Raw genomic sequence first — 10,783 nt, forward strand, 5'->3', positions numbered from 1 at the left:
ATGCAGGCTGCAGGGAGAGCCTGGAGCTTCCCAGGGGTTGGGATGGCAGCAGCCGCACCTGCAGGAGCTGTGCTCTGGTCATGACACTGAGCTGCCTGGTGAAGCAGACTGGATGGCAGCAGGAATGCCAACCCAAGGGCAGAGGTATTCTGTGGCCGTTTTAAAAGCAAGACCCCCAGTCCCCCATTGCAGGGAAGGAGGGGAGGGCCAGAGGCATTGTTTAACTGGGGGGGGGGCTGGGGTTCCCAGGGAGGACTAAATAGGAAGACTTTTTCTCCCATTTCAGATGTTTACTGAGAAAACTGTAGAACCCTGACAACAAGATTGAGTGACTTTTGGGGGGGGATGCATCTAGCTGTGCTGTTGGAGACAGGCTGAAAGTGATGGGGAACAGTAGTCAGGGACTTCCTTCTGCAAAGGGAAAAAGCACCCACCTGCCCATCAGACCTGTTTGTTCTCTGCCCAACCCCACCTCTAGTGTATTGCTGGTGTCATGGGCAAGATGCTGTTTGGGGTTCTTTTTTATGTCTATGGGACTGTCTTTGAGGAATGAAGTGCTAGGAAAAGGCAGGATGCACCTGAATGAAGATGATTATCTTTGTTGGCAGGGTTGCTGACCTTGTGAAGAGTTTAAACTAGGTTTGTTGGGTGTGGAGACCAAAGCCTGCAGGTATCGGGGAGTTGAAGGGAGCACGCACAGGAAAGTGTGAGGGAGGGACATCCCTCGTTGCAAGAAATTGGGGTGACTGGGATCATCCAAGGTTCTTTTCCACAAATGTGCAGCAGAGAATACAAGAGAAAGTCTGTGCAGTCACTAAGCTGTGACATCACTGGGATGACAGGAACACAGTGGAATAGCTTGCATGACTGGAATGCTTCAATGGATGGACACAAGCTTAACAAGCAGGCAGGGAAAAAGAATGGAGAGGGGGAGGTCCCAAAATGAGGAGTCTGAATGTGCAGAACGTAAATGGAATAGAAAAAGCCCTGATGACACCCGCCAGGAGTTTCTTATCATGGCTGAAGGGGAGGCCAACAAAGGGGATATTGTGGTAGGCACCTGCAATAGACCACTCAATCAAGAAAAGGAAGAGAATGAAGCCTTCCTTAAACCATTTGGAAAAGTCTTCTGATTGCGTGCTGTGGTTTTCATGGGTACTTTTAAGCACCTCTGATTTGGCAGAACACAAGCCAGGAGACTTACAGTGTGTGAGGGGCCATCTTTTACTTGAATGCTGGACAGGATGGGGGGGATCTAGATCTGCTACCCAGGAATAAGGAAGAAGGACTCAGATGCAATGGCAACCTTGGCTACAGTGACCACAAGATGATAGTTAGAAATCCTGAGAGCAGAGAGGAAGACAGGTAGCAGAGTGTTGGACTTCAGGGAAGTGAACTCCATCTTGTTCAGGGTTCTGTTTGACAGGAACCTGTGGGAGGCTGCCCTGAGGGGGGAGCGAGGGCCAGAGCTGGCTGCCTTTGAAAGGGATTCCTTTCACTATGCAAAACAATGCAGAGGCATAGAAGAAGGACAGACTGGCTGATTGAGAAACTCCAGGCTGAGCTCAAATGCAAAAATTGTATGGAAAGTGCAAGTGTGAATGGGCTGCAAGGGATGACTATGGAACTGCACAGGCATACGGGAACAGTACAAGGGGACATCAAAGCTTGGCTGGAGCTGAAATTAGCACAGGATGTGAAGGCAGCAAGAAAGGTTTCCACAAGGGTGGTGTAGGGATCCTAAAGGGCTTTCTGTGAGATAATGGACACGTGAGCAAGACTGATAAGAGCCGCAGCCTCGGCAAGGACATGACAAGGACATCACCCTGAAGGGAGGACAAAGATCTCAACAAACAAACAACTCCAGGGAATGTGTTGGGCGGAGAAAGACAAACAAGGCTGGTGTGGTGCTTATTATCCAATCGCAAGAAGGCTTGAAGCGCGTGGACAAAGCTAACTGTCCAATCATAAGGAATTGTGTCACGTACCGTTCTAGTACACAGGATAAAGCTATAAAAGGACTTGTTTACCTTCAATAAATTGGCGTTGCTTGATTATATTGGTTGTATGCGTGTCCATATCTCCCGTGGGGGGACATTAGTGGAGGGAAAATGAAGGAAAATGTGGGCCTGCTGCTGAATGGAGTGGGTGACCTAGTGATGAAGATAAAGTAAAAAAGACTGAGGTACTGTTTCTTCTTTGCTTCTGTCTTTACTGGCAAGGTCTGCTCTTAGACTTCTTTGAAAGGTCATGGTGATCAAGGGACATTTCTGATAACCTGAAAAAGGAAAATGTTACATCTAGCTTTTAAAAAGGTGAGAAGGAGGATCCAGCAAGCTACAGACCAGTTTGCCTCACCTCAGTCGCTGGGAAATTTGAGATAACTCCTTGTGGCATCCATTTCTAAGTACCTGAAAGAAAATAAGGTGACTGAGAACAGCCAGCATGGGTTTATGATGGGCAAATTTTGCCTGACCAATACAATCCCCTTCTATCATGGCTCTGAGGGCAATAGTGGATGTCATGTTCTTTGGCTTTAGACAAATTCTCCCAAAGCATCTATATAGCCAAATTGTGGACAGATGGGCTGGGCTTTGCAGAAAAGGGCCTGGGGGCAGCTGTGAAGAGCGGAGGCCTGGAAAAGTGAGTCAGCCTGCTGGCTACGAAAGCATAGCCACTACGAAGTGGTTATTTCCCTTATATTCCCTTCCTTGTGAGACAATGCCTGGAGTATTGTGTTCAGTTTGGACTCTCCCAGTACAGAATAGAGAGAGGTCAGAGCTTGGTGATGGTGCCGGAGCATGTGACCTACAAAGAACTGGGGCTGTTCTGCCTCTAGTAGGTGGGTGGTTAAGCTGTAGTCTTCCATGTTTACGAAGGGCTGTACAGAAAACAGACTCTTCCTAAAGGTACCCAGTGAAAGGTCAACAGTCAAATTGCATCAAGAGAATTTTATTTCATGTATGCAGCTGGAAAAAAATCTATAAAATTGCCATGAGAATGGTCCAGGACTAGAGCAGGTGCCCAGAGAGGTTGTGAACTCTCAATCACTGGAAATTTTCAAAACTCAAATGGACAGACCTGGAGCAACCTGATCTAGCTTTTAAGTTAGGTCTGCTTTGAGCAGGAGCCTGGACCTCCAGAGAGCCCTTTCAACCTAAATTATTCCATGGTTCTACCAAAACAGACCTTTATATGAAAGATTAGTTATGGGGATAGACAGACTCAATCTGGCTGCCTCTGTGCATGCAAACTACCTTGTTTGCATGTAGAAACAGTTTTGCTACTATTTATCGATGCAGATGTTCATGTACGTGCAAACTGTCTCACACAGAAAGGCCAGCATTTGCAAATACAATAGTTTAATGTCATAATAAAGTTGACATAGGTTTTAAACCTATGTCCTTGAAGGAATCTCTTAGAAAGCGTGAACTTAGAACATAATTGGGTAGTACACTGTGCAAGTAACTGCAGCTGATCCTTACACTTGGATCTATCTATGTTTAAAAACAAGACGTAAGATTTCTAAAAGTTGTTTTTCAGTTTCTTAGAAGCTTCAGATTTTTTGTTTCAATTGCTCTATGCTCTGGGGAAACCACAACAGATATAAGGTAGTAAAATCAGGTCATTCGCACGTTCCCCTGTAGAAGTATCACACGCATCTTCATAGCAAGAAAGGTGCTTCAGCTTTTTTTGCTCCGAAATGGAAAGACTTGCACCTCATGCTCACAAACATGGTCTCTTTTGGCTGACAGATGTCCCTCAGGGCATACTGCAAGGGGCACTGTTGGGAAAGGGGTGGCATGTGGCAAAGGAGTGTTTCCAGTTACATTTTTGGCTTCAATGATCATGACAGAATCGCTTTTTTAAAGCGATGTTCATGTTATATTTTAATTCTGGTGCCTTGTGTTGGGTTGTGGGATTGAAAGCTCATCTCCACAAATGGGAAGGAGGGCAGAGGAACAAGGTAACTACTGCAGGTCCAGCTGCCACTACTGGGGGCTACTCTGATCCTGCAGCTCCTGTCCTGAGGCGTGGGGCTGTGAGGCTCAGCAAGGCTGACAAAGCCTCCTGCTCGGGGAGTACTGACCACCAGGAGGGGAAACGTGGCTGGGAAACACTCTGCGAGGAGAGGGGATGGTGCAGTCCACCTACCTTTACACAGGTGAATGTTGCATTATAGAAGGCTCAAGTCTTAAGAGCACAGAGGAGCAAGGGCGGGGGGAGCTGACAGCAAACTGGAGCCCCCAAAGCCCCTGCCCTGTCTCTTCCCTGGGCTGTCCCAGGAGAGGTGCCAGCCAGCTGTCCCCCAGGCAAGCCCTCAGGTCACCTCACAGGCTCAGGGACCTGCAGAGACATGGGCTCACCCTGCGGTGCCAGGGTGGGCAGCTCGGGGGGGTGTATAAATCCTGTTGGCGGATGTTTAGGATAAGCACCTAAAAGGGGAAAAGGGAAGGATCACAGCGGCTTGCAGGAACAAGTGTGGGCAAACAGAGGGAAAAGAGTACGAAAGGGGGCAGCTATGTGCAAACCGGCTGATGCTCAGCAGCTTGTCCGGCCATGCCTGCCCCTGCCCAACACTGTCTGTCCTGCCGCCTCCCAGATCACTGTTTCCAAATCTTTCTAAACACGAGTAAACATGCTTAAAACAGTCTAAGTAGTTCTGGCTTGTGGGTGAATAAGGGATAAATTTAAGCAAAATCTTGAAGCATACATTTCCTTGAAATCAATGTGATATTTGCCTACTTAAGCAATGTTTTACAGAGACTGGATTTTACAAAATTACTCCGACAGCCTTTGTAAGAAAAGACACCTTTATAGTGTTAAGTTGCTCAAACGAGTGGCTGACATGTTGACTGATGTTTTCTTCATCTCCTTTGAACTGCAGAGTAGAAGGGCTGTGCTCTGTTCACTAAAAGGAAACTGATAAATTTGAAAGATATGCAGTTTGAAAAATTCCAATCAGACCAAGAGGGAATTACAAAATACTAGTTCTGGTTTTCAGACATTAAAGCAATCCTGGAGATTAGAATTTTGTACACTTAAACTTCATAGTTTAGCACACATTAATGGGAGAAATACAAAATTTAAAATAATGTTTTAAGGAATAAATTGTAGATTTTAGTAACAAACTCTGCCATAAAAAAGCAACACACACACACCCCCCAGCTATTGCTAACTGTAGCACTGCAAAACTGTTTCTCAGTTACACTCAAGCACTAGACTAAGTTAATTTTAAGTGAAATTTTAAATTAGGTGAAATTTTAAATTAATGAAATTAAATTAAGTTTAATGAAATTAAATTAATGAAATCAAGTGAAATTTTAAAGTAGGCACCTGAACAGAAATTGTTAAACAAAACTATGAGAAAGTCTGAACTATGAGCAGGCTTTGCACCCTTTAAGGTGTGATTACACATGCAGGGAGGTGCTGACATGAGAATTCTGATTTTCCTGGAAAGAAATAAGACAAATTCACATGGACTTCTTCCATGAAAGAGAGAATAAAATTCATGAATAACTTCTCTTCCACTAGTTTCTGGTTTCAATAAGTGTGTGCTAATTTGATGGTACTTAATTGGAAGGAGTTAAAAGTACCAGTCAAAAAAAAAAAAAAAGAAAGAATGCATTGGGGCCATAGGTCTCATCTAACCTGAGAAGCTAGGGTAGAATAAACTAGTGTGATGTTAATGCACAGTAGCTCTTCTGCACCGATTCCTTTCATGCATGCTCCTTTTGCCTTAAATATCAAAATGAATTAAGCTAAACTGCGTAAAGATGCAAAGGAGGCCAGAGTTACTAAAAATATGGGCAGAAATGAGTGTCAAGTACCACTTTGAAAGAACCCAAGCTAATCCAGTTTATACGTAGAAAAAGAAATCAAGCACATGTATGCCCATGAATTGAGGCTAGCCCACAGAACAATGAAGCTGAGAAGGCAATGGGCGGCAGCAGAGAGCTAGTTATGGTGTAAAAGTGATTGAAACAGGTAAGAGTGCCTGCAGCCAGGACATGAGAGCCACGGCTCGGTGCGGGGAAACTCCCTTTGTGTTGCCGAAGGGCTGAAGGTGTGCTCCCTTCCCTGAGGCAGGTGGCCATATTCTTGACACAGAAGCAGATGCCAACTTGGGCAATTTAGAGCTGGAGACAGCAAATGAGAGGATTAATTTGAGTTTAAAAGGTAAAAAGTCTGAAGAAATAACAGCAGCACATTAGAGATTATTACCTGTGAGGAGCACTCTGATTTTGAAGCAGAAAGTCAGAATCCTGTTTGTGAACAAAAATTTAGAAGGTGGGCTTTGGTTGTGGCCTGGTGTTGTGGGGGATGTGCTAGCAAATACGTTTGTTGGGAAAAGATGAGGATTTGCATGTCTGTAGCAGTTCATATAGACTGTATGATCTCGTAGCTCTGGCCCCCTGTTTTTTTGTGTTACCTTGTAACCCAACAGCTCTAGCAGTGCCCGAAGCATGCACTTGCATGTGCAAACCATGTAAAGAGCATGATTTTGCAGTGCAAACCTGTGAAACACGTGATTTTTAGGGACAGCTCCATAAATGTCACTTACTGCCCTCACCCTTGTTAATGGTGGGAACAGAACCACAGAGTTCCTCGGCGTTTCACTGCCACAGCCAGCAACAGCCAGCCCCACCCCACCTTGGGCTTTGGCTCTACCAAGCAGCTCAGGTTTGGGTGCAGACATGCCTGAGAGAGGAGGCTGTTTGTCTCTTCCCATGTGTCTTCCTTTGTCCCTTTGCTGAAGAGTAGCATTTAAGGTTTTGTTCAGGCTTAGGGCCACATGGAAGTTAGAAAGCATGCAAGTTAGAGTGCCATGTACCTCATGCAAGACTCTGTACCCAGCACTGACCATTCCCACTCCTTCACAGCACAGGCTTTGTAGCAAAGGATCAAATCTCTGCAGTACAGCTACAAACCTAAAAAAACAGGGTCACAAATATAGGCCAATTACCCATGCGTCAGAGAACAGGAAATCTTGCAGAACAGCCTTATTCTTTTTCGTTTGTTCATCTCCCAATGTTGTTTGCTTTTGTGGCCTTTGAATTTTTTTTAAAAAAAGGATGCATCCTGACTCATGCTGTTGTATAACAAGGTTCTTACTGATTACCAAGGATCTGTTGGTCATGGGAATCAAACTGAAGACTATCCTGTTGCATGATCTTTTGCATTAAATAGCATCTATACATTTTCTTGTCACTACTGTGCTTTTTCTCAGGTCAACTGCTTTTTTTTTTTTCTGCACAGTAAAGGCAAATTTTGCTAATGAATCATTTTATTGTTACTTGGTCCTCTCTGTGCTGCCTCGAGGTGTTGAGAAAGTGAATTGAAACAAATATTCCACAGGCAGGAACAAAAAAGAGATCATCCAGAGCAAGCAAACGTAATCAGTTGGAGGTTATTTTCTCCCTCCTTGATTCCAACAGTACAGGAGTCCAGAAGCTGAACTGTGATAAGCTGACCACATAGCTAAAGACAGACTGCTTTCTTAAGTATGACTGCCCCTTCCCTCCTGTAGCTTTTGTTCTTAACCTGAGGTTCTAATCTAAAACTGCAGTAGCCTGTTGTTTGCCACAAGCCTGGGGCACACAGTTATTTGAAATTATTATTAGTGATCTGTAGACATTATTTTAACAAATACAATGTTTCATAGAATTTAATACTCCAGATCAAAGCTGTGGCCGTGCAGAAAAATCTCATATGGTGGAGAATTTCCAGGGCTTTGGGGAAACCAGAAGTTTTGCCATTCAAGGTATTGCCCACCAGTGCAATGTGCCAAGAGGACAGTCCCCACCGTGCATTCTGACTGGGAAGGGGCAGTGCCTGGCACTGTGCACAAGTTTACATCAGGGTAGGGGAATTTAACAGTGTGATGTTAAACCTACCTAAGTGAATAAATGAATGGACACTGATGTCTCTTATGGCCTTGTGTTAGCCTCCACCTGCAGAAAATTGCACATTCAGATAAAATTACACAAACACGAATTTGTGTCTAGTCTCAGTAAGGCACAGGAAGGAGGGATGAAGGACAGTAGAGGATCCTCTGCTCTATATTTAGAGCCTGAATGGTCAATGGTGAGGCAGTGTGGGACCAGTGCCAAACTCCTGGTAGAACACAGTGAGGCGTGCTTGGGCAGTGTGGTGCAGAGCCTTCCTCACTCTCAGATTTGTACAGTGGTATTAGCAAGAGGTTAGGGTATTCTTCCTTCCCATTTGTTGGATGGCTTGTGAAAAAGTAAAAACTGCTGTTCTCAGAAATGCCCTCTGCATTCATTAGTCCTGAGGCCTGTCGGACTGGGAACTCAGCCATGCTAAACACAGCATAGGTAGCCACAAGACAATGGCTTAAAAAGTCCCTTGACTGATTGTTTTAAGCTCCTTCCCTTTGTATATGGTCTGTTTCCTCTTTGGTTTCCTTTCTGAATTTCCTCACCTCCTTTGTTGCCTTTATTCCCTTGTGTCTTTTACTATATCCTTCTCCCTCTGTTGTCCGTGCATTGCCCCTTCTCATCCCATCTCTTCCTCAGCTCCCAGTTGCACTTGGTTTCTGCAGAATGACACCATGAACCTGATGACAGCTGTGCTCCCACCAGCCACCTCTGTTCCCAGCACCAAGAGAAAATACTTTTGTTCAAATATGGTCCAAGGAAAGGCCACCTAGCCCTTATGGCACCAACCTGCATCTCTCAAGGTATGTTCACAGGTCTGCCACAGGCTTCACAGGTGACTCTAGCTAAGCTGCTTAATGTTTCTGTGTGCCAAGTCCTCAACCATAAAATGTGGGTGGATGGACCTGCTGCAAGCTGGCAGTTTGTCAGACCATACAGCTCGTGAAGTTTGTTACATCCCTGAGAACCACTAGTGCTGGTGTGGATTTCCTCTCATGCTGGTCCAGTTGCCTTCTTCCTCTCCAACCCAGGACAATGGCCTGTCATTACAACTCAATGACTCTCTGCTGAAGGTGAGATGGTTTGCAGCTGGCCCGCTGCTTCAGTCTGGGCTAGGTCTGAGGAGACGGCACTGCTGTTGCTCAGAAGGAAATGAAACCCACCCTGGTGATGATCCTAGCCTTTAGAGCAGAAGAAAGAGAGAGACATCAGGCTCTCAATGGGAATAAAGACAGTTCAACATACTGTATGTGGGTGGAAGGCCTGACTAATATATCTACTGGTCTTCTCAGGGTCCTGGAAGGAAACCCTTGAATTGCCTTCAATTCAAGCAGAAGATTTGGTTTCTTCCAAAGAACACTAAATAGTTCCTGAAGAGTTTAACAGCGGAGGCCTGCACTTCTGGTGGTACATTAAAGCTGTTGTGGTGTGGGAGGAGATGCAGGAACCAGGCAGACTGAGAGGTTAAATGTTCAGAAATGGGCACCCCAGAGACATGCTTAGAAGTCCTAGTGCAGGGGCAGTGCTTCAGACTCTAGTCTGAAGTTCAAAGCATTCGAGTAGAATAGGAACAGAAGAGTTCCACCTTGAGAGAGCAGGCTGGCAACTATCCCAGGAAGAAGCTGCTGTCTACAAGAGCTTCAAAGCCTCGGTGTGAGTTGGATGCTAAGGTACTCTAACACAGACTGGAAACCACTCTGGGCCTTGCAGGACAGCAGAAGGAGAGATGAAAGACTTTTAATGTAGGATATTACCATCTCGGATATAGCAAGACAAAGTTGGAGGCAGTGAACAATCTCTGCATTTATGACTACTAAAAGAAACAAGTCTGATTCTAGTCTTTTCCAATTATTAGAGTAATGAGATTTCAACTTCATCAAAAATAATCTGAAGCCCTCTCCAAAACAAAGCACCCTTGGTACATGGATTAGAGCAAATTGAACTCTCTCAAAGCTCCTTTCTTCTTTATTCATATTGCAGCTTTTTATTTAACGTATCATCAGAGGGGAGCTTTTAAGATTAAAACTTTGTGCTGCCCTCAGTGAGGGTATATCTTCCACAGTAAGACCTCAAAATAACTATTAACCACAGATCTCCTGTTGCTTCTAGTCTTTCAGTCTAACATTCTGTCTTGTCTTTTACAGTCTTTCTTGCACTCAGCTGTGACAGAAAAGGAAAATTAGTGTAAACAAAAGTTACTTCAAAGTCATAAGGAAACCTTCAGAGAGAACTGCAAAAACACTGGCTTTTCCCACACACCTTTTGTTGCAGGCTGCAATGGCCTCACACTTACCCTCCATTTTGCTTAATCCGGCAGGACCTAGTTTATGTGCTTGAGGGCTTCTTTTCAGTTGTTAGCATGGTCTTCTTCTTACCCTTTGTGGGCAGGGTGGCACATCTGAGCAGAGGGATAGATTCTGAAGTTCAGCCTTTCCCTTTCCTTCCACCATCTTGCACTGAGAAGTGTCTACCTGAGTACTGAAACTTCACAGCTGGTTCAGATGGTGAGGAACCCGCAAGGAGATAAATTATTATCGCAATACCATACCGTAACAAGAATTTGTTTTTTTGAGTCATTAATCCTGCCATTGGTTCCACTTCTGTAGAGCTTGGGGAACTTCTGATTTCTGTGTAGCTCATGGTTATCAGGCAGTAGCATCTCGGTAACACAGGACATGAATCTAGTAATTACGGTGTAGCTCCTTTCATAGTTACTCTTCAGTAATACCATTAAGTGAGATATCACAGTGCAAGCTCTTTTGTTGTACTTGTTTGGATTAAATTTTTTAAGTGGCCCCACATTATCACTTCAGGACTTCCAGGAACCTTCTGGCTGATCTCAGCTGGTAGGATTCCAGCCGTTTCTCTGTCACAGCCAAGGC

This window comes from Athene noctua, chromosome 1 (assembly GCF_965140245.1).
Source record: "Athene noctua chromosome 1, bAthNoc1.hap1.1, whole genome shotgun sequence".
Classification (NCBI taxonomy): domain Eukaryota; kingdom Metazoa; phylum Chordata; class Aves; order Strigiformes; family Strigidae; genus Athene; species Athene noctua.